The following is a 25321-nucleotide window of genomic DNA, read 5'->3' as shown; positions in this document are numbered from 1 at the left end:
AGATATAATTTTATTTTTCAGGGAAATCCCCAAATCTTTAAGGCAGGGCTGCTATAGTCTTAATCAGGTAATGGCTAATAGGACACATACATAGCATATATGTTGTCCTTGGTGCTGTCTTGTGGACTTGCCGGGCAGTGGAGCAGGGACACGTGCACCAATAGCAACGGGCAAGATATCCATATATATCCAGCAGAATGAGCATCTCTCCATCCTTTCTCCAATTGTACAGTGTCGTATTTTTGCCCGTGAACAGCTGGCTAACCCATGGGAAGAGCTTCAAGAGATAGATTCTAAGCATGGCAAAGGGGGTAAAAACAGGCAGCCAACTATGTAATAACAGAAACCTCTGGCAAAGGAAATAATCTTCAGTGACCTGAGGAGCTCAGCCAGGGAGTTTACATATCAATGACAGTGCTGTTCATTAAAGTCCCTGTTGAACTAGCCTTTTTCTAAATGATCAAACGGCGGATGTGTGGTGTCTGTGTGGAGGTGAGCCTCCCAGGTCATCAGTTTATCTCTTTTCAGCACCTTGTATATTTTAAACTGACTCAATTCACTCAACACCCCTATTTCATAGTTATTATCATCCTCATTTACAGATGGGGAAATGAGGTTCTGAATCATTAACTTGTTCAGTGCCATGAAAATGTCAATGGCAGAGCTGAGATTTGTGCTTTTAGCCACAAGGCTACACTGCAGCAATGGGGTTTGGAAGTTTCAACGTATCAGATGTGGTGAGCCAGAGCCACTTTCCGGGGCACTGACCTATGTACTTGCACAGAACCCCACACTTAGAAGGGTGCCATAATTGGTTTAATTCAATTAATATCTTAATTTTTGAACAGAGGGCCCCATATTTTCACCTTGCACTGGGGCCTACAAATTATGTAGCCAGTTCGGCTCTGAGTCTTTGGGAATCTCATAAATACTTTATTTCTATTCTCAGTTTTCCATTCCTTACTAGGAAAAGTGCCTAAGAGCACATGACATCTAGTAACAGATTTTGAAAAACTATATTTCAGAGATTCTCAATGCATCCTTTAATATCATTTTTAATGTCATAGATTTTCAGATGTACCTTTAAAAACCTAGTGTTGCATTCACTGTTGGTCAGTGGCAGTCCTGATTTTGTAGCTATCACCTACACTTGTGCAAAGATAATCATTGCTTTTGATAGCATCATCAGATCAAGTTATCTACACTGTTGGAATAGCACATTGTGTTTAACTGCCACTCAAAATGTCTTCAAAGAGATTAAGCTAAGATTAAAAGAAAAAAAAACCTATGAATTATTACCAGGCAACATGTTAAACAGCAAATTTGAGTTTATTTGACCTCACTGTGCCACCTTGGCAAAGTCTTCGAACTGTCTTGGGGGAAGTCAGAAGTCAGATATATATAAGCAATAATATACATATATATTATTTCTTACTTATTCTATGTGATATAATACATATTTATATCTATATATTTATATATTAATATATTTATAAATATATGTTATATATTTCATTCTAAGAAACTGTCTCATGCCAATGACTAAAAGTCCTAAGATCTACATTTAACAAGATGAAATCCCAGGCAAGCCCATGATATAGTTCCAGTTGGAGTCCAAGTCTAAAGGCAGGAGAAAGCAGATGTCTCAGCTTTAAGACATTCAGGGAGAAAGAATGAAGTCTCCCTTACTTAGTCTTTTGCTTTATTCATTCCTTCAACAGACTGAATTGAGGAGAGTGGGGCTCCTAGATGGCTCAGTCGGTTAAGCATCTGACTCTTCTTTCCTGCTCAGGTCATGAACTTAAGGTCCTTGAGTTTGAGCCCCACATCAAGCTCTGTGCTGATAGTGCTGAGCTTGCTTGGGATTCTCTCTCTGCCCTCCTGCTTGTGCTCTCCTCCCTTCTCTTGAAATAAATAAACTTAATACTGAAGATATCAATCTGATTTGCTCAGGCTACCAATTCAGATGTTAATCTCATCCCCAAATACCCTCACAGACACACACAGAAGAATGCCTAACCAAATACCTAGGCACCCTATGGCCCACTCAAGTTGACACATAAAATTAAACATCACACTCATGACAGATATGCACTGTATTAAGGTACCACAGAAATAAAACATCACACAAGTAAAAGAAGCTGTTAACTTTTGGCACCAAATTAGTACAACTGGGTAGCCAATCAAAGTAAACATAACACAACTGGAGGCAGTAGACCGTAGAAATTGCCAACTCCTTTGTAGGAGAGGGATTAAATTTTAAGGAACCAAGAAGTTAGTAAGATAGATTCATGTGACAGGCCAGTCTATTGTTCAATTGTTGACACTCAATTTGTCAGAAAATTTGCATTTTGGACAGAACTGTTTAACTTCCATGTGATTCAACTGAACAAATGAATAAGAGTTTAATACATGTAGAACAAACTAGCATCAAAACTTGAATAAGAGTGTCAGAAGCTTGGAAGAATACCCTAGAGCTATAATAAAACACTTTAAAAAAAGAAATCCTGCTGCACCATCAACAGTATTAGGGACACAGAGAATATATTGCATGGAAAAACCAATGTATCAATGATTCCAAGTTGAAAGCAATTCAAAATTCAGACATTAAATTTAAAGACACTTTAGTAATGCCTTAACTAGTTTGTTTCACTACTCTTTCCATTGTAGATTACAAGAGTGATGAATACATGATAAAATTTTGTCTAAATAAACATATAGTTGTCTAATAACTATAAGACAATAAGTCATATTAAAATCTTATGTCTTAGCTTAGTTTTTCTTCTTAATTATAAAACTGCTTTTGTAGCTTCTCATAGCAGAACTGAGTTTGCAATGTCAGGTCTATCTTAGGATCCTCAGGGAGGAGCCCCAAAGGCCAAGACACAGGGGAAGGGAGGAAGCCACTTCAGGTAAGGTGACCATCCCTAGGAAGCCAAAATGTCCCCAAGAACTCTTGCTGTGCCACCCTGAAGGGGGCCAGAGGCTTTGGCCAGGATGTTCCTGAGGCAGAAGATACTAGAAGATACCATAGAGGATGGGCTTAGGCTTTCATGTTCCACCACTTGAAGGAAAGGGTTTTTGACACAATGCATTGCCAACGTGCACTCCCTAGGCTGAACATGGTAGGTGTAGAAGTTGCTTATGAAGGTGCAGTGGAGGCCATGTGTGTCCATCTGGGACTGCACCTTCTCCAAGCAATATCATCCACTGATAATGGGCCTACCAGGCTTAGGAATGCCCAGGTGCATCCCTAGTACTGGTTGCTAACCATGTTTGGGAAGAAGACTTTGACCTTCAGTTTTCCCTTGAAGTTCCCCATGAGCTTGAAGAGCTATGAGATATTGATGATATCCTGCTGCATCAGAACCAGTGCCAGCTTCAGCATTCTTGGTTCCAGTCAGTGCAGCCCTCCATGTATGAATTATGTTCTCTCAGTTTCTTGTTTGACAGAATATCCTTTTTTTCTGCCATGTGTATGTATTTAACCCCTTCGAACAGCAGAGCCTCCCTTTGGCTCAGCTGCTCCTGCAGCAGTTGGCCAGGAGCAGCTGAAAGCCTTTCCTGCTGGGTGTGGAAATGAATCTCGGAAACGTGGGCAGTTGGCCCATAAATAGCCAATTGGAGACGTGCTTTATAGGGGTGTGTACCTGGTGGGTTTGAGAAGGTCCTGTAGGGTCTGGTGCGGTTTCTCTCATGTCCGACGAAACTTCTATTCCCAATGAGAATTCTGACCAGTGAATCTTTCTTCCCCCTGACTATGACTTTGGAGCATGCTTCCAGGTTCTCAAAGGAGTTGAGGTCAGTAATTTGTTTCTTTTTTCATAGCGGTATATAAAGTAATACTATATTATTTTAATAGTACTAGTGTCTTCGATTTAATGAAATGGAGTAGTAATTGGGAAAATCATAGGATCAAACTTTTCATTTGCTTTCCTTACCCTGAAGCTACATAAGATATTCTTTAGCAGGGTTACAGATAGTTCCTGGGCTGATGAATAACATAAGGATTGAAGCATGGTATTTTCTTTCTCTGTGTTTTCGATGTTACTGGTGGCAGTCAATCCCCCAACCTGCAGTTATTAAATTTCTCATGTTCTTCTCCCTATTTTAGGTAGTAGCTACCCAAAACCCCACAGGCTTTAATAGGCACTTCTTTCTAGTAAATTATCTGTATTAATTTAATTAGTTCTTTCATTAGTGCATGGCTTGGACTGCCAGTTTCTAATACTGAAACTAAACATGTACTTCATTCAGTCTGAATTAAGCAAAATGCCCAATCTCAAATAGTCTCTACTTTCTGAGGCTCTCTTACCAGAAACTTGTACCTTATTAGTAATATTTATATAGGAGATCTTGGTTGAATATATCAGAAATCAACTAAAGGTAACTATGGAGAGCATGAACATCTTAGAAATTTATTACCTAGCTAATGTGGTTCCATGTGCACTGTTATCTGAATTCAAAGTCCCAGATGGTATACCAAATTGGCAAATATTAAGTCGAATATTGTGCAGCTGCATCCTAGCAGACTTTAAGCCTAGGGTGGGTGATGCTCTAGTGAGGCAAAAAAAAAAAAAAACAAACAAACCCAGAGACAGCAATTGAGGCATAGGATTATGGGAGGAACTTATGCACAGGGAGTCCAGGAGCAATCAACTGGACAAAGCATCCTCTGCTGGGATCTATGTGCAGCAAATTTTTACATCATAGCAACTTTACCTGGTAACTGTCAGTGGTCCTTCTCTTCTTCGCAAGGCCTGTGTTTCCAAGGGGATCAAGGTCTGCCACTCGGCAGACTCTTCATTGCAAGGGAGCTGATCTGAGTTGGCTTCCCCGGGTGCCGTTGACCTTGAATACTAAATAACACTTACTGCTGCACATTCTGCTTGATGGGAATATAGAGGGAAGACAGGATCTCCACAGTTTCAAGATAGTGATCAACAGGGGCATTCGGGGTATACTTGAACAAACTATATATGCAGAATGTACCATACACATACCGATCCGTACTCTACACATCAGTTCTTGAAGGGGGAAAATTGTCTAACATCTGAACCATTTGGCTTTGGTAGTAGAAAGCAGAATACTCCTTCCTCATAAGAACTATACCTTGCTATGTTCCTCAAATATGGGAAGCAGTTTCAGGTGCAAATCTGTAGGAAGGATTCACAGGGTATTCAAATTTACCTAAGAATTTTCTCAGGTATGTAGGGATACAGCAGAGTATAGAGTATTCTAGTCATTGGGAATGAGCTATCAGGCTGTACACATGTCAGAATTAGAGTTTAGGATTCTAATTTAAGATGGGAACTAGCAAACATTTATTTCTTTCACCAAAAATCATGCTGAAATGACCCCTCAAAATGAGGTCAAATTAAAAGGCATAATTCCATTGAGAATAGAAAGAGGAGAAACAGGAGCCTTTCCTTGTTGTTAATACTGGAAGGCAGAAATCCCACTGACCAATGAAAGTGGACAAAGAATGTGTGAATATGTTTGGTGTGGAAAGCAAGAAAGTGTTGTGTGACAGAAATGCAGGGTATTAAACAATGGACTGTATAGTGAATAGCAGAGTTGGATCTTTCCCCTTTTCAGCATTTCCAGGAAGATAAAACCACTGGCAGCACCAATATTAATTCCTAGGTTAAAACCATAAAAGACATGATTGCCTGGAAAGAACTTGAGCTCTGTGGTATTTATTACTCAGAGAAAAGGCATCCTTATTGTAGCACTAAATATCTTTACTTAAAAAAAATTACCAATCTATTAAGTTGCCAGTCCATTAAGTAACTCCTCTATTCAGGGGACTTATCCTTTACAGAAAAAGAACTACATAACTGATGATGAAACTCATGCTGTCAATCCATACTAATAAAATTTTGTTTGTAAATTCAATGCACAACCAAGGGGAATTTGAAAGCCATTGGCTCAAACGTAAAAGACCTTTATAGAGTAAACACTTAAATATTTCTGTACTTTGTTACTTATATTCCTCATTGCCTTAGGAAGAGAGTGTGTGCATGTGTGCGTGTAAAGTGTGTGATGATTAAGACTTCTTGGTTTAATAAAGAAGAGAGAAGCATCACTCCACTCTGTCATCTTAGGGTGTCTTGAGAACACAAGATCTTTTGATTTCCCACCCCTCCTATCACTCCAACACGAGGTCCTGAACCTTCTGATTCTTGGAACTGTAAACATGAATCTCTAACATTAATTCAGAAGGTCCCCTGGGGAGGTAGTGGAAATAATCACCGGTGTATTTTGTTATTTCACAAGTAATTGAGAAAATTTTTCATTTTTTCTTTTTTGTACAAATCACATGAAATTTTGTAGGTTACAGTGTAACCACTCTGGTTTAAATCAATTACACAGTTGTTCTCTGCCTCCATTTGTATTGGTGGAGAGGAGACTTTTGTTGAGAAGATTATTTTTCCCAATAACTTCTATGTAAGACTGGCTGTAGCCACTTGGACTACTGTTTCTAGAAGTAGAACCTTGACCTCTCAATCCATTTCTAAGAATTTTTTACTTAAATAAAGTATGCATATAGGGAACACTGCACACATACACAAAAAGGTGGAATTTAAGGTAGCATTTCAGCATGTTGTGTGACATATTTGGGGTAAAAAAAATTCTTTAGAGTTCCTCAAACCATGCTTATACCTGAAATTGTGCAATTTCTAATCCATTATATGGCCACATTTGTCTATCTCATTATTTCCTGTGGCACACTATTACGTACATCAGTACTAGCTGCGAGAAGTGAGAATGAAAATGAACTTGTTAATCTGAGGATAGCATATTTTGTTCTGTTTTTTTTTTTCCCAATTGAAAAATTATTCAATGACTCAAGTGGCAAGTTGCATTTCTATAATACAGCTTTAAATATGCTTAATTCTGCTCATCTGCCTGAAATATTTTTACATAATGTTTAATGAAGTTACATCCTAATCTGTGTTTAGAAAACATGTGCTTGCACTGTTATATTCTATTTTTAACCTTATATCTAGAACATAAAGTTCTACTACAATTACATAGAGGCCACTTTTACTGTAATTTTGAATTTTCATCGGTCCATTGGGAAAGCTTAAGATGTGTGTAATGATAATGTGAATTTTATTGAGCCTCCTTCCTCAGGAAATAACCACAGTAATTATTTTCTACTGAGTGTACATGCTGGTTGGATTGTCCTGCACCTCCTTCAGTGTGAATGTATCCCCTAGCCAGATGCTATATTACGTGAAATTTCATGCCTGTGTATCGCATTTTTTAAGTTTCTTGACAGTGGTGTTGCCTAGGCCTCCTTGTGTACAAAACCAAAAAATCCCATTCCCAGAATAATTGCGAATTCTTGTGGGAATGACTTGTTACCACTTCCAGGAGGGAGGAACCTTATAGAGTCAACTTGCCACCATAAGGATGATTTGTCTTCCCAAGTAAAAGTACCATACAGATGCTTCCAATTTGGTCTTGCTTTCTGGGAGATTGAACCTTCTGAGAAGACAGAAGATAGATTGAGAGAGCCATGCTGTTGAGTTCATATGTGGTTCCCATCTATAATCCAGTGATTACTCCATTCCTGACCTGTCAAGCTCAGAGGCAGCCCATGACAAAGGCTGTTTATCAGCCGACTGAGTAATTTGTCTATGTGGCTGGTGAATAGTCTCTAGTGGGCATTTATATCTGACATGAAAATTTTCAGTTGACATCCATTTGCATATGCCCACCCATGTGCCTTTCCCCTAGAACTCTTCCTATCTGCTATACCAGTCATTTAACTTTCAGATGATTTGCTGCCCAAATTCCACATAAATTCTCATCCCCGGCCACCTGTTTTCCCATAAAGTAAATGAACAAGTGTAAAAATAGAAGTTCTGTCTGTTAGAAAAATTTTCACTAACACACTATCCTTCAAAGGTACCACTGAGTATGACTACAACGCAGTCTCCATTTGTGGGTTGTTTTATTTATTCGGTTTGCTGTGTATACGGAGCCAATCTATCCATAAACCAAATGTGGAATGTTTACTTATATTCCCTCTATATACCCATATATACAAGATGAGGGAGGGATGCACATATGGGGGTAACATGGGAATCTAGGTTATGTGTTCATGCAGTTGTACCTTCTATGAACTGCTGCTTGATCTACCTAATTTGATTTTATGGGATATAAAAATGGGCATGTGTCTAAGTTATCTAGGAATTTAAGCTTCTATCTCCATCTGGCTGCCAGAAGACAAGGGGAGGACACCTTTTGAGGGGGGACTTGTTGCTTTGCAGGGAAGAGGCCTTTGCAGCATATTCCCACATTGGCTAGTTGCTAGTACTTAATAGGAAAGTGTGAGTTCCCTCTGGAGACTGAGGATTCAGAAGAATCCACAGCAGAGTTTCCCATTCTAAGCTTCAGTAACCCAGATTTTCTCAAAAAGACCTCTAAACATCTCCTAGCAAACATACCTAAGCTGAGAATTCAGTGACCTGTAGCTCAGTGATCTTAAAAATATCCTGCTCCTGCTCCTCAGTTGGTTCTTCACACTGCAATATATAAGGGCCTTTTTGTAAGCTATGGTGGTGGCTCTCTGATTTGTAATCATAGCTATACACAGTTCATCAATCTTCCTCTGTAGTATGTCAGTGTAACTTTGTAAATACCAGCCAATTCCACTATCCTTGCATGCATTGTTCTTTTCAACTTTTCCAAACCTTATTTATTACTCTGGGCAAGGCATTCCCCTCCACCTTTGTACCACAACCACCCTCTCCCATTATTTTCTAGGATGTTCCTAGCTTTACCTCAAAAGCGTATGGAGTTGCTGATGGCCATTAAAATAGGAAGTAGTCAGGGATACTTTTTTTTGTGTGTGTGGGCATTTCTCTCTTAAAAGGAGATATGAGTAACTTCTGCCCATGACTGAAACCACTGATAAATTCTGTGCTTCCTGTAACATAATATATGTGATTAACGGGGTGCCTGGGTGGCTCAGTTGATTAGGCAACTGAGTCTTCATTTTGGCTCAGGTTATGATCTCAAGGTTTGTGAGGTCAAGTCCCATGTCATCCTTGGTGCCGAGCCTGAGATTCTCTCTCTCTCTGTGTCTCTCTGTCTCTCTCTTTTTCTAAAGTGTGTGTGTGTGTGTGTGTGTGTGTGTGTGTGTGTGAGAGAGAGAGAGAGAGAGAGACAGAAACAACCATGAAAATGTTCATTTGACACTTTTCATTAAAGACTGCTGTGCAAAAGTTACATGATGTATCATCCCTCAATTTATCCTTAGAATGGAAATTGTTATGCACAAATACCTATACTTGGTTGGAAGAAATTTATCCTGAGCAGTATACTTAGGAAATAAAACCCCATATAAGAGATTAGTGAAGTTAGAAGTCAAATCCACTTGAAAAGAATTGGAAATTGGCAAGATAGGTTCGAGCCCCGCGTCAGGCTCTGGGCTGATGGCTCGGAGCCTGGAGCCTGTTTCCAATTCTGTGTGTCTCCCTCTCTCTTTGCCCCTTCCCCGTTCATGCTCTGTCTCTCTCTGTCCCAAAAATAAATAAAAAACATTGGAAATTGGCAAGATAGAAGTGCCATTTAAGCCTGAAATTCAAATAACCATAAAGGTGAGAAACCATCCCAGAGATCAGGAAAAAAAAGAGTAAACCATAAGCCTAGATGGAGGGAATTGTGGGGTACTTTAAGGGAAAGAGTAAGTACTTAAACTGGGTGAAGTATATGTCATATAAAAGTGAGGCCTGCATGTGTGTGTTGGTTCTGCCACATGGCTGAGCATCTTCCAGACTAATCTTGGGGAAGTGCCAGCCTGGAGCAACTGTGGAGCCACGATTTTTTATTTATTTATTTATTTATTTATTTATTTATTTATTTGCTTAGGCAGAAGGATTTCTACAGTTGGCTGTGGTATTTACTATTTTCTTATTTCATTAAGGGTTAACACTTCATTATGAAATCCATGGAGGCCTCATGTCCTTAGGGGTATGTATGTGTTTGTGGGGAGGAGTTGCTGTGTTTTACTTGGTTTTTCATAGATTCCACATATAAGTGAGATAATATGGTTTTTAATCTTCCTCTGACTTATTTCACTTAGTATAATACTCTCAAGATCCATCTGTGTTGTTGAAAATGGCAAGCTTTCCTTTTTTATGGCTAATATTCCATTATTTATAAATAATGTGTGTATGTGTGTATATATATATCACCTGTTTATTCATTCTTCCATCATCGGACACTTAAGTTGCCTCCCTGTCTTGACTATTGTACATAATGCTGCACTGATCATGGGAGTGCAGATTTCTTTTCGAGTTAGTGTTTTTGTTTTCTTTGGATAAACTCCTAGAAGTAGAATTGCTAGGTCATATAATAGTTCCACTCTTAATTTTTGAGGAAAGTCTATACTGTTTTCCTTTCCAATTTACATTCTTTTTTTTTTTTTTTTAATTTTTTTTTCAACATTTTTAATTTATTTTTGGGACAGAGACAGAGCATGAACGGGGGAGGGGCAGAGAGAGAGGGAGACACAGAATCGGAAACAGGCTCCAGGCTCCGAGCCATCAGCCCAGAGCCTGACGCGGGGCTGGAACTCACAGACCGCAAGATCGTGACCTGGCTGAAGTCGGACGCTTAACCGACTGCGCCACCCAGGCGCCCCTCCAATTTACATTCTTAACAACAGTCACAAGATTTTGCTTTTCTTCACATCACTAATACTTGTTTTGTCTTTTTGATAATCACCATTCTAACAGGTATGAGATAATCTCATTGTGGTTTTGATTTGCATTTCCCTGATGATTATTAATGATAAATACTTCTCCATGTACATGTGGGTCATCTGTATGTCCTTTTAGAAAGTCTATTCAGATCCCCTCTCCATTTTTTTATTGGATTATTAGGGTTTTTGTTTTGATTTTTGCTATTGAGTTATAGGAATCCTTTTTATATATTTTAGATATTGTCCCCTTAATAGAAAGATGATTTGCATAAAAGTTCTCCCACGTGGTAGGTTGCCTTCTTGTTTTTATTTTTGGATGGTTTCTTTGTGGTATTGGCATATAAAAGACACATAGATGGAACAGAATCAAAAACCTAGAAACAAACCTTCATATATAATTGATTAGCTTACGACAAAAGAGCCAAGACCAGTCAAACTGTTTCGATAACATAGCGTTGTCATATAGTTTGAAATCAGAAAGAATGATGCCTCTAGCTTTGTTAAGATTGCTTTGTTGAGAGTGTGTGTGTGTGTGTGTGTGTGTGTGTGTGTGTGGTTCCATATAATTTTTTGGATTCTTTGCTCTGTTTCTGTGAAAAATATTATTGGAATCTTGATAGAGATTGCATTGAATCCATAGATTGCTTTAGGTAGTATGGACATTTTAACAATATTGTACCAATCCATGAGCATTAAATATATTTTCAAACATTTGTATCTTCCTTCCTTTTTTTTATCAATGTTTTACAGTTTTCAGTGCATTTTTGGGTATCTTATTATATTGATGTAATTGGAAATGAGATTGTTTCTCTTTTTTTTAGTTATTAGTGTAAAGAAATACAACAGGTTTTATAGTACTTTTTGTATCTGAAAATTTTCTGAATTCTATGTTTTTGTTCTTTTGTTTTTGGTTTTGGTGGAATTTTTAGGGCTTCCTATGTATAACATCATGTCCTCTGAAAACAGTGACAGTTTTACTTACCAATTCGGATGCTATTTATTAGGCTAATTTCTATGGCTAGGACTTTCAATACTATGTTGAAATAAGACAGGTGAGGGGATGTATCTTTTTCTTTTAGAGAAAAGACTTTCATTGCCTCACCATTGAGTGTTAGCTGTGGGTTTCTCATATATGACTTTTAGTATATTGTGGTATGTTGCCCTATGCCCACTTTGAGAGGTTTTATCATAAATGATGTTGAATTTTGTCATTGTTTTCTGCATTTGAGTTTTTTAATTCTTTGTTGTGTCAATGTAGTGTATCACATTGATATTTATGGATATTGAACCATCCCTGCATCCCTGGAATAAATCACACTTGATCATAGTGCATGATCCTCTTCATTGTTGAATTTGTTTTACTAATATATTGTTGAAAAATTTTGTATCTATATTCAGGGATATTGGCCTATAGCTTTTTTTTTTTTTAATTTTATTTATTCAGAGGCGGGAGAAGGGCAGAGAGAGGGGGAGAGAGAGAAACCCAAGCAGGCTCCATGCTGTCAGTGTAGAGCCTGATGTGGGGCTTGACCCCATGAATTGAGAGATCATGACTGAAGCCAAAGTCAAGAGTTGGACCCCTTAATACACTGAGTCACCTAGGCGACCCTGGCCTATATTTTTTGTGTGGCATCTTCATCTGGTTTTGGCAATAAGGTAATGCTGGCCTTGTTAAATGCATTTGGAAGTGTTCCTTTCGAATTTTTTGGAAGAGTTTGAAAATGACTGGTGTCTTCTTTAAATATTTGGTAGAGTTCACCAGTGAAGTTGTCTGGTACTGCTTGGGGATTTTTGGTTATGGATTCATTCTGCTTACTAATAATTGGTCTGTTCAGATTTTCCTTCATGCTCTAGTCTTGCTAGTTTCTGTGGCCTAAGGAGTTTTTTCCCTTTTCTAGGTTGTCCAATTATTGTTTAAGTCTTTTAGGATCCTTTGTATTCCTGTGGTATCAGTTTTCACACATCTTTTTATTTCTGATTTTGAGCCCCTTTTTTCCTTTGTGAGTCTAACTAAAAGTTTGCCAATTCCATCTCTTTTAAAAATCCAGCTTTTAGTTTTCTCTTTTCTATTGTCTTTTTAGTCTCTATTTCCAGTCTAAATCTTTATCTGCTTCCTTCTAACTTTAGGCTTTGTTTATTTATCTTTCATTCCTTGGGGTAGAAAGTTAGATTTTTTTGAAATCTTGTTTCTTAAGAACACGAATGGATGACTTCTGATTGAACTCTTCACTCAAGAAAAGATGGTAAAATGAGTTATTTGAAAGTGAAATTTCTATCAATCAAGGTATTTTTAAGTATATTAATTAAGAAAAGATCTAGGCAAAGGTAGAAAATGTTAACTATGAAGATATTTTATTTTCTTGTAATATTTGTCTCCCTTATCCTCACTATTTCTCCAAACTGATATTAAGTTTAAACAAAGTTAGTGTTTACAAAATAACTTTAATGTATTTTCAGAGGTATATTAGTGATACATTTAGTCAAGGTTTACAGTTGATTTTTTTTTTTTAATTTCACATTCTATTTATTGCACAGAGGAGGCACAAGATGATTCCTTTGGTTTATCTGGTTTGTGTTTGACCTCATGAAATACCTTAATCTAAATTTGACTCCTGTTATAAGTGATTTTTATATTTCATTACCCAGATGGTACCTCATGAACACACTGAGCAGAGCAGTGCAGTGAAATATTCTTTTACCTATTGATAGCATGCCAAAAACCATTTATTTTTTTCTATTTCGCAACAAATCAACGAGAGTACAGATCAAATAAGCTGAATAAGTATTTTTAAGAAACATTTGGTACCGCCCCATGGTGCTAAGTGGGGCAAAAACCATTATACAAAGACTTAACAAAAGGCCTTTTTAGGACACTGGAGATGTATATTCTAATCCATTACTACCCATATCAGATGAACAAAATAACCCTGGAAATTCTGAAATCTATGCCTAAGTACTGTACATATTCAAACCATAATACAAATGCAAAGGTAGTTCAAATAGAGCATTGTGACGTGATCCAAGGAAACACTGTGGAGTTAGTTGTATTACACTAAAGGAAGTGATTTGGTTGACACTATGGATTGCACGCTTAAAAGGACACTGGAGTGTTGTTGAACATCACTAACTAAAATATACCAATTATCCAATATAGAGGGAAAACAACCTGAGATTAAAATAAGTTGCTAAGTAGCTAAAATTGAACTATGTTTTACAAAGGAAACAATATCAAAATACTTAAAAGTCTATCTCTTTGTAAGGATTTCTTAACCTTCTCTCTTGTATCAGTGTGTTTCAGCTGCTATAACAAAGCACCAGGGACTAGGTGGCTTATAAACAACAAATCTCTCCTACTTCTGGAAACTAGAAGTCTAATATTAGGGTGTCTGCATGGTAGTGTTCTGGTCAGACCTCTCTTTTGGTTGCAGACTGTCATCTTGTTGTGTCCTCATATGGTGGAGAGCAGAGAGCAGCAAGCTTTCTCATGGATTCTTATAAGGACACTAATCCCATTCATAAGGGCTCTGCTCTCATGACCTCATTCAATCCTAATTATCTCTTGAAGTCTCTACCTCTTAATACTATCTCATGGGAAGCAGAGGGAGGGTAGGTTTTCACATACAAATTTTGAGAGGACCCAAACATCCAGTCCATAGCAGCTCTATTGACAATAGAGGTCAGATATTCTTTGCTATTGGAGGTCAACCTGTGCATTGCAGCAGGTTTAGCAGTGTCCCTGTATCCACAAGGTGTCAGAAGCACTCCTCGGTTCTATCAACCAAAACTATCTTCACAAATTGGCAAATGTTCCCTAGGGGGTCAAACCCACACTGGTTGAGGTGCACCTGGGTGGCTCAGTAGGTTGAATGTCCAACCCTTTGTTTCAGCTCATGTCACGATCTCCTGGTCATGCGATCAAGCCCCATTGTTGGGCTCTGTGGGGACAACATGGAGCCTGCTTGGGATTTTCTCTCCCTCTCTCTGCCCCTACCTTGCTCATCCTCCCTCTCTCTTTCTCTCTCAAAATAAATAAACACTAATACAAACAAACACCACTCTGGTTGAGAACAACTGCTATAGGTGAATCTTTTTTTTTTTTTTAAATCTTTAACAGCGAAATGTGTATATGTGCACACATGTACACATACTATACATTCCATTTACAATATATATTTGCTTATTTGTTACACATGCTAGAGGTAGGAAATAATTGTTGGTATGCATGTGATACTAATATACCATGTATATTAATATACTAGTATACTAATGATGTAACCATCTTATCTAAAAAAAATTTTTGCTTTATCCTCTCTACTACAGAATACTATGTCAATATAAGTTTATCACAGTTAAAAATAGCAAACACAATCACTTTTTGTATTAACACTTATATTTTAATCAGTAGCTTTATGTTTTTATTTTCACAAACTAAAACCTCAACATATATAAATGAGGAGTGCTTGTGTATTAAGTCCTTGATTTTAGTTTTTTGTTTTTTTGTTTTTTGTTTTTTTTTGTTTTTTGTAAAGCAAAGTATAAGTTTGCTATTCTCAGGTGGAGATATTAACATGGACAACATCAACAAAACTTGCCTAAGGTATTTTGGCAAGTTGCTATTCCTGAGACCAGAACTAATGGACTGCTCAGAATAATTCATTGATTCAAGAATGATGTATTGAATACCAACTATGTTCCAGGTATTGTTATGGGTACCAAGAATATTGTGATGAATAGGCAGGAAGAAAATAACCTAACTATCCTGGAACTTTTTCTTTTTCTGGGGGCAGGGGTGCTGTTGAGATAGAGAATAAGTACATTTTAAGTATGTTAACCTAATTAGATAAATAACTTATGAAGGAAATAAAACATATAGCTCATACAGAGAGTACCAGGTGGAGTTTGAGTGGTATTACATTAGCTAGTTAGAGTGCTCATAATAGGCTTTCAGTAGATGACATTTTAACTGAGAAGTGATGGAAAATAGAATTGTGGTTAGAAAAATATTTCAGCCAGAAGAGCAGTTAAAGCAAAGTCCTGGAAGTTCAAGAGTGTGGCATATTAAAGTGATATACAGCCTACTAGTGTGGCTGCAACCTAAAGAACAAAGTGGCAGGAGATTCTTAGATTTCCATAAAATAATTGTTACTTTAAATAGTATATGTATCTTAATTTATTAAACATTTCCTTTTAGATAGCTCAGATTTTACATTTAAATCTAAGCCCTGTTTGAATTTCAAAGACTGATTCTACCAACCCAATAACATTTCTTTCTGAACTTAGTTCAAGCATTAGAAACATTTGCTTAAAAACAAAGTGCTCACTCCAGACCTTTGCTCTGCCATTCCTGATATCTGATATCTTTATTTTCTTTGTTGTCTACCTAAATTCTCTTTTTAATCCTCTCTCAAAACCTATCCTGTACACTGTCCTAGTCACCACCATTTCGATTGGATTGTAGTTAAGTGTTCTGACCTGCTTGCTATACCAATCAGTTAATTGTCCAGTTGGAAAACACAAGATTACTAACTCCAATAAGCCCATTAACTGTGAAGTTTATATAATCTAATTATATAAATTGTAAGAGCCTTAAAGTTGGAGATAGTTGCTGAAGTCTATATATAAAATACGTAGACTGTTTTATCCCATTAGGATCCAGTGTAATAAGTGACTCCTATGCAAATATTTAATGCCAGGAGTCTACACGGTTGATGGGATACACTTGTGAATAAAACAAAAGTAGCCTTGTGTTCATTATATTCTCAAGTAATGAAGAAAATTAAATACCATATATACAATAACTAAGTTATAGATAATCTTAGAATGTGTTAAGTGCTATGGGGAAAAAAAACAGGTATGCATATTATAGATGATATTTTAGCTAAGACTTAAAATTTTTTTTTATATTAAAGAAGTTAGATAACTAATCAGTGCAATTATAATACAGCATACTTAGCCAGTAGAAAATGTGTATGGAAAACAGACATAAATAAGAGCATTTGCAATAATTTTAAATGTTAGTTACAAATGGTAGTTATTCAGTTTTTGCAGTAGTCCTTCCCTCTGCCTGTGAGATCAAGGAAACAAAAGGTACAATTTTCTTAAATTGTGTCCCTTGCTAAGAAAACTAAACTTCATGGATCTCATTTTTCAAGAATGAACATGTTGTACTGAAACAAATTGCAATACTTTACCCAATTCTTTCAATAAATTAGAACCAAAGATACAAGGCTTTTTAATAGATACTTGTTTGCTAAATTTTTATAAAATTTTTTTCTAGCATAGTTATATAGGTGTATAGGTGAATAGTGTACATATGTATTGAAACTAAAAACTCAAACTATAGTTTCAGAATATTATTTTCGTTTTATTTCAGTAACAGGTGCAGTCAACCGTTAATTCAAGTAGCTTGAAAAAGGTCATTTATCATCTGACTCACAGTAGAAAATGTGGAATTTAACTGTAGCTTTAATAACCTATTCTTCATAAAGTGATTTCTCAAGTTGAATTAGAATTTTCTAATTCACAAAATATAAGAACTGACTTCTGAGTCTCTGTTTGGAATATCTTTGCTCCATTTTATGTGAAGGCAACTTAAACACTGTCACTGTATATTTGGATAATAGAATCAAATATAAGTATTTGTTTAATCTTGTTATAAACAATTGCTATACATTTCAGATGATCTCAAGTCTCATGATTAGATTGTTACTTCTTTAAGCATAAGGATTTCTTCAGTAGTATTTAAAACATTTTGTTGGCAAATTCAAGTGATGTTAGACTATATCCTGCTTTATCTGTTCACTTACTTCCTGATTTAGGATAATCACTATCAAATGGATCACTGTTTTAAGATACAGAAAATTCCTAAGATAGGAAATAGAGAACTTACTTTGGTCAAATTTAGTCAAAATATCCAGAGCTAAAATATGTAACATTTAGAAATGAGAATTATGTTTTTTTTTTATTCCAGTATGGTTTATATATACTGTTATATATCAGATGTTCAATACAGTAGTTCAACAATTTGATAACGTTATTCAGTGCTCATCATGATAAGTGTACTCTTAATCCCCATCACCTATTTTTAACCCATCCTCCCATCAATCTTTCCTTGGGTACCATGTTTATTCTCTATAGTTGACTCTGTCTCTTAGTTTGTCACTTTTTTTTTTTTTTTTGGTTCCTTACATTCCACATTTAAGTGAAATCATATGGTTTTTGTCTTTCTCTGACTTTTTTTTTTTTTTTTTTTGCTCAACATTATTCTCTAGCTGAATCCATGTTGCAAATAGCAAGATTTCATTCATTCTATTTTTTAAATTAAGATTTCATTTTTTTTTTTTTTTTTTTTTTTTTTATGGCTGAATCATGCTTCACATGGGTGTCGGGTGGGTGTCTGCATACCACATCTTCTTTATCCATTCTTCTATCAATTGACATTTGGGCTGTTTAGTTTGGCTGTTGTAAATAATGCTGCAACAAACATAGGGGTGCATAAATCCTTTTGAATTAGTATTTTTGTACTCCCTGGGTAAATACCCAGTAGTGTGATTATAGGATTATAGGGTAGTTCTATTTTTAATTTTTTTAAGGAACCTTCGTATTGTTTTCCACAATGTCTACATCAATTTGCATTTCCACCAAGAATGGTTCCTTTCTCTACATTCTAAGTAATATTTGTTTCTTGTGTTGATTTTAGCCATTCTGACAGGTGTGAGGTGACCTCTCTTATGGTTTTGATTTGCATTTAATTTTCCCTGGTAAGTGATGTTGAGCATCTTTTCATGTGTCTGTTGACCATCTGGATGTCTTCTTTAAAGAAAGGTCCATTCATGTCTTCTGCCCACTATTTAATTGATTATTTTTGGGTGTTGCTAGGTGTATGCCAGAAGGGACTTATATAGTCTTAGCAGGCATTATAACACACTATAAAGGCTCTATTAATTAGTGTGGAACTGACAAATGATTAGCATAGAGTCCAGAGACTGAACTACATATAGAAATCCATTATATGAAAGACTTCAAGGTACTCTTTTACAGACATGTGGATAGCCATTTGGAAAAAATCTAAATGCCTCTTATTTCCACTAGCTTTCTGTATTTCCTATTCTAAGTTGATACATTGATGGTTCTTTCTTTTTCCTTGATAACTTTTTCCCTTAACTTTTCTTGAGCTGTATTACATTGGTTGATATGGACAGTACTCAACTCACTTTTTTTGTTATAAACAATCTGTTACATCATGCTGGAAACCAGTTTGAAACTTGTTTCACAAACACTTGCCCATGGAAAATAGTTCATTCATACAGATAGACATTCAAAAATCATCTAATATAAAAGTAAAAATACTACATAATTCACCAGTGCTTGAAATTGAACATTATTTAGGAATCTTTTATTACTTATGTAATATTGTATAACACAGATGGATAGAGTGGAGAGGAACCAGCTCTCCTATATCTTATTTGATCCCACTGAAATTATGTACTTTTTAGATGCTGTAGTACAATTTAAATGTTGAAAAGCTGTTACTTTCAAATGGATTCTAAACAATGCAGTTGTAAAACTGATAGTGACTTTCGACCTGTCTGTCTCTAAAGGATATTCTCTTCTGTCTTATATCTTATAAGAAAAATACTAATGTTCACAAAATGAATATTATGTATGGCTAACCTTATCAGTTCTATTTGGCTCAAGTTAGACACTTATGTTTCTACATTCTCCAAATTTTCTGAAATAGTAACAATGAGGTCATGCCACTGCTATAATGAATCTAGCATTTTAGAATAAGAGACATGTGAACAGTTGTAATATCAAGATAACCTTAGGTTATTCCTTCCCAAAATGTTAACACTGCCCTCCATTTTCATACACTGCTGAAGGTTAGAGTTGAGATATCAAAGTACAAGGTTTATACTATATGTAGAACAGTTGTTGAAAATCTCCCTGAAAGTCATCACTGGAAACCATCATTCACATATAAGGATATGTTTCTGTTGAAACCAAGTTGAAGTAGTTTGCCTTTTCCTGCTAACTTAAATTACTGCCTTTGTGAATCTCTTTATAAGTGCCAAATTCAAGTCATGATGTGTTCTGTGATGGCATTCATCAGGTTGTCATTCATTTTGCAAAGTTAAAACTAATTGGCAGTATTTTAAGTGTGTTTTAATCCTTTAGACATGTTAGTAGTGGAGGAAAAAAAAGCTTCAAAGTGCCTGGCAAGCAGATGGTTGAATATAAACTGTGTATTTGCCAAGCTGCATGCATTGCCCTGCTATGTGAAAGCAAGACCAATCCTTATACATATACATTTTTTGAGGAATTCAGTACTTCAGACACAAATTCTGAATTTCATAATTTTTAACAACATAATGTAGATCTTTCTGAATATCAAACAAGTGTGTATGCTGAATACTTCACCATGTAAAAGTCTTATAATATCAAGAAGTTCTAGATTATATGTAATCATTTCTTAGTACTTCACATGATCAGTTCTCAACTCTGGATTTGTAAGTTACATGGATACATACCAGATGCATAACTGACAAAGGAAGGCATCCCTCAGTTAATTAACTAAAGTTACTGACAAACACATTATACTATTCTGCCTGGGAAATGATTCTATTTTACCTGGGAAAAGAACAGTGATGTGTGTACCCTTCACAGGCAGTGTTAGATAGATTGGGGATAACCAGGCCTCATATATGTTCCTTATCTCCCTCGAACTCCAGATGCCTAAAATGAGTTCAGTTTTCTGATAAAAATCCACTCTACTAAACCAAACAAATCTTGAATTGGAGATTAAGGAAGATATTGCTAGATAATCCTACAATGGTTCTCAAAGTATTCCCTGAAGTCAGCAGCATTAAATCACCTGGAGACTTGTTAGAAATGCAAGTTCTTCAGCCTCCAGACCTAATAAATTAGAATCTCTGGGAGTAGGCCCAGAAATCTGTGTTTTAACACCCTTCAGGTGATTGTGCTATATACTAAAATTATGGATTAACTGCCCTAGAAAAAAAACTCAAATAATACTCTAGAAGGTAGTGAAAATAACATATATACTTGGAAGAGTGAAGTCTGCACTCAGATTTATAAACTTAAATACTTTTAAAAGGCCCCAAATTGATTTTTTAAAACTATAATTTATAATATAAATATTAAAGTTCTATAAAAGGATAAATATCCAGTTCTTTTAGGAATTTAGCATAACATTAATATCCAAGTATAGAAAACAATATATTCAAATGCATACATACACATGTTACACATTTAACCTAGAAATAAAACCTGAAAAAGGTTAATACATAAACAAATGTTAAAAATGCCATTTGTTAGAGTGGAATTTGCACAGACTTAAAATACAATAAAAAGGGTTCAATTTTAATTGACTAAATGTTATTTTCCTGTGCTGTTTCTTCCTAATTAAATATTGTATCAAATTATATCACGTAATCCTAGTTTTCCTGAGAACTAGATACTTAATGATCAGTGAATAACATGCACATATTCAGAATGTGGTTAATCTGTGGAAATGAATTTAAGATATTCTTTATTCAATTTAAAAAAAAACAATTTAGAATGAGAATCTGTCATGTGTTATTTTTTTTTTTCTGGCTTCAGAAGAACTTGCAGCATTATGAAATCTCTTTACATATGATCTACACTTGAAGTAATGTATGGCTCAAGACTGGTTCATGAGAACAGACTGTATTAAAATGGAAAGATACACTTTGAGACCTAGAGTGTAAATCTAATTTGGCCTCTATCCATAGCATTTTCCCATTTGGATTAATTTGTTACTGGTGTCAAGTCACAAATTTTAATTATATAGAACATAATTATACTAGGTAAATATACTCCTAGGGGGAGTAAATGATTGAATGTTACTGATCTTAAGTGATCTTTTGAGTTATAAAAAGGGTAGGCTACATAACTTAATATTTAATAAAATGGATAGAATGCAAAAAAAAAAACTTATGGAAAATGAATAATAAAGTTCCAAGGACAACTTAGCTGACTAATGTCATTATATCAATTATGACATATTTAAATAATTGTACTTCTAAAGCTAGACCTAGTACTTTATTGACATGTTGCCAAAACAATACATTTGAGGGGAACACTAAGAAGTGAAAAATAAAATGGAACTTAATCTGCTTTTTGGTGTATATTTTCCTTTGGTCTCCATGTACTATTACATTGCTTGCACAGTTAGTAGAATTTCACAAAGTAATATGAAAGTCAAGTAAGTTCTGGGTCTAGTGGTGTTTCACACTAATTCAGCTAAGACAGTGGTGAAGACTATTAGCCTCTGTTAGTAATTGATGCTGGCTGTATATAAGTTTAAATGCACTACTGAAGTTGTATAAACGTTTTTTCCCCGAAGTTTCTAAAACTTAAATCTCAAGTGATATATTTAAACTAGGATCCCTTGTTCAAAAGAAAGTATAAAAGTTATTTTGAAGATTTTCTTCTATTAAGTATATTCTGGTGTTAAATATGCTTTAGGTGTAAACACTCTAGAAATATAAACATGTTCAAAACAATAAGATAGCAAATGCTAAAGTTTCAAATATAAAAATATTACATGGATGTATAAGGAAGATATTTGCTTGCAGCTTTAATTCAACCTATTTGGTTTAACATATTAAAGTTAACCAAATTATTACATTGAATTTAAATCATTAAAGATAAAAAAGTACACATATAATTTATATATGTATATATGTATACATAAGTATAGTATATAAGAATTAACATGTTTCAGACATCAATATTGATATTAATTATATCAATATTTTATAACTTAAGTATGGTCAGTTCTAAAAGTCTATACATAAAGTTTTCTTCACCACTCACTGAACTATTAACCTTTGCACACTGCAGTTCAAGTTAATGGTCAGAATTTATATGCCATTTCCCCAGAGTTGATAAGCATTATATGCCCTTTACAAATGGTAGTAACAGGTACTATCAATGACACTGAATATTAGGTCTAAGCCACGAAGCACACTAAAGTGGCATTCTGTCAGTTTCTGTAACTCCTCAGATATGATCAACAATAGACTATTATAGCAATAGTTAAGCATAACTCATCACTGAAATGGTAATGCTATTAAATCTAGACATCAAGGGGAATGTGATGCTATAAGGCTACAAATACAACACTTCAATTATGTTCAAAGATCAACTCAGGTAATATAGAGAACCACAAATCTCACATAATGCCAAATAATTTACAGAAGTATTAGCATTAAAAATAATTTAAGTTCATGTTATCTTAATATAATTTCTAATGAATTTTAGTCATATAAATTGGAAATATTTTCACAAATGATTCTTTGTGGTCCAAACATGGTTTCAAATCTCGATAGTAATTAAATGAGCTGTGTATAGATCATTATCTAGCATATTCTTGCACCCTTTGAACGGAGTCCAATAATTAAAATTCTCACTCAAGGGGCGCTTGGGTGGCTCAGTCAGTTGGGCGTATGACTTCAGATCAGGTCATGATCTCACTGTCCATGAGTTTGAGCCCCGCATTAGGCTCTATGCTGACAGTTCAGAGCCTGGTGCCTGTTTCAGATTCTGTGTCTCCTCTCTCTGCCCCTCCGCCCCACGCTCTGTCTCTCTCTCAAAAATAAACATTAAAAAAAATTACAAAATGCTCACTCAAAGTAGATAATGGAAGGAACAGCCAAGGTGGGGGTGGGGAGTGTTATAGAAGTATATCCTGTTAAAATGATCAGTAAACAAATGCTGAATTGTATTCACCTATGCTAATCTCCATTACAATGGTGATCAAGTTCAGGTATTTATGATAATCTATTCCACATTAAGAACTTAGGTTGCTATTATCAGTTGTAAAGCATACTGGTCACATGTACCACTCATACTGATGTATAAGCCAGTATCACACGTTCTTGGGGACTATCACCAGTCAATATCAAATAGTCCACCTGAACTTTGTACTTTCTGAAAAGAGAAAATAACTTATAAGTTACTTCCGTGTTAATCTAAGTGAAATACCACATTTTGCATAGATGTTTGACATTAGGGAGGTATTAAAAACTTTTTTTATGAGATTTCTGGTAAAGAATTTTAATGTGCTAAGTGTTGGACCAACTTCTTTCAGTTTTTATCGCTTATTTAGTCCCCCATCTAAGGCAGCTGGCAATCCTCTGAATCCTGTCTTTCATCTAATGACTCAATATCTCTGTTACCAACTCTTGTGGGTTTTACGATTAAATGGGGAATGATAGCATCTTATCCTTACTAGTAATGTAGTCATAATGTCCTTTCCAGTTTCCATCCTAGCTTTATTCAGTTACCCCCTTTATACTCCTCCTCTAGGGAGACTCTTCTACAACGAAATACATCTTTGGATGGTATGCCATTACCCTGCGCATGGTGTACATACAGTCTCCTGGATCAGTGGTTCTAAAACATTTGCATACAAATCACTAGGGTAACTTGCTAAATGCATCTCAGTTGCTAGTTTCCAGAGCCCAACTCCCAGATAGTCTGATCCAGCAGGGTGTAACTGGGGTCAGGAATCTAAAGTTGGCATGTCACTGTGACCTAAATGACCTGGCTACCTTCTCCCTCGTCCTTTCCTACCACTTAACAAATTTCAGCTTCATAGTATAAAATAGTTTGTAGTAGTATTCCCCCTTCATGCTGAGGCATGCCAAGGGAGGTGTACAGATAGTATTTATTATAGACATAATTTTTCTTTATGAATAAAGACAAGGGAATAGAGAATGTCAGGGTGGCTATATTTTTGTAGGGTGGTAAGGGAAGTTATCCTTGTTAAGGTGACTTTTGAGTTGAGATGCTAATGAAGTAAAGGAGAAAACTGAGTTAACATCTGGGTTAAGACCATCCTGGACAATGGAAAGACAGAGGTCTTAAATCTGAAATTCAGTGGGGAAGGAGTTGTGGTATGAGGCACAGTTTGAAATGCAGGTGGGACATAATCTTTTAGGTCTGGATGAAATAGAGATTTCTGGTAAAGAATTTTTAGGGTGTTAGGTAAAAATGTATACTCCTCAAGTCTTATGGAATTTTTCTGAGAGGAGTGTACCAGGGCCTATATTGATAAAAAACAAACAAACAAAAAACAACTTCCGAAAGAATTATGACCTATCATAGAACTTCAATTTTTTTCTTTTTACTAGAATGGGAACACATTGTAGAGGAGTGCCTCTCAAACTTGAGCAAGCATTAGAATGCCCCACTGGGCTGCTTAAAACAGATTGCTATGCCTCCCGGAGTTTCTGATTCAGTAATTTGGGAGTTGGGCCTGATATTTTGCATTCCTAATAAGTTCCCAACTGATCCTGATGCTGCTGGTCCAGGGACCACACTTTCAAAACTACTGTGAAGAAATTTTGAGTCAGGTAATAACAAAGACCAGTTTATAATTTCACAGTGTCTAAAGGTTGATTAGGAGGTAATTAAGCTAAGGCCTACAGGGAGCAAGGACAATTTCTGGCAAAAAGAATAGACTTCCTGACATCTTCAAGGAGCAGGAGATTGATTTCTATTTTGAAGCTAAGAAAGGCTGGAGGCGAGGCTGTAGTATGAACAGTG

The sequence above is a fragment of the Neofelis nebulosa genome, chromosome 5, assembly GCF_028018385.1.
Source record: "Neofelis nebulosa isolate mNeoNeb1 chromosome 5, mNeoNeb1.pri, whole genome shotgun sequence".
Taxonomy (NCBI): domain Eukaryota; kingdom Metazoa; phylum Chordata; class Mammalia; order Carnivora; family Felidae; genus Neofelis; species Neofelis nebulosa.
Note: the sequence above shows the minus strand (reverse complement) of the source record.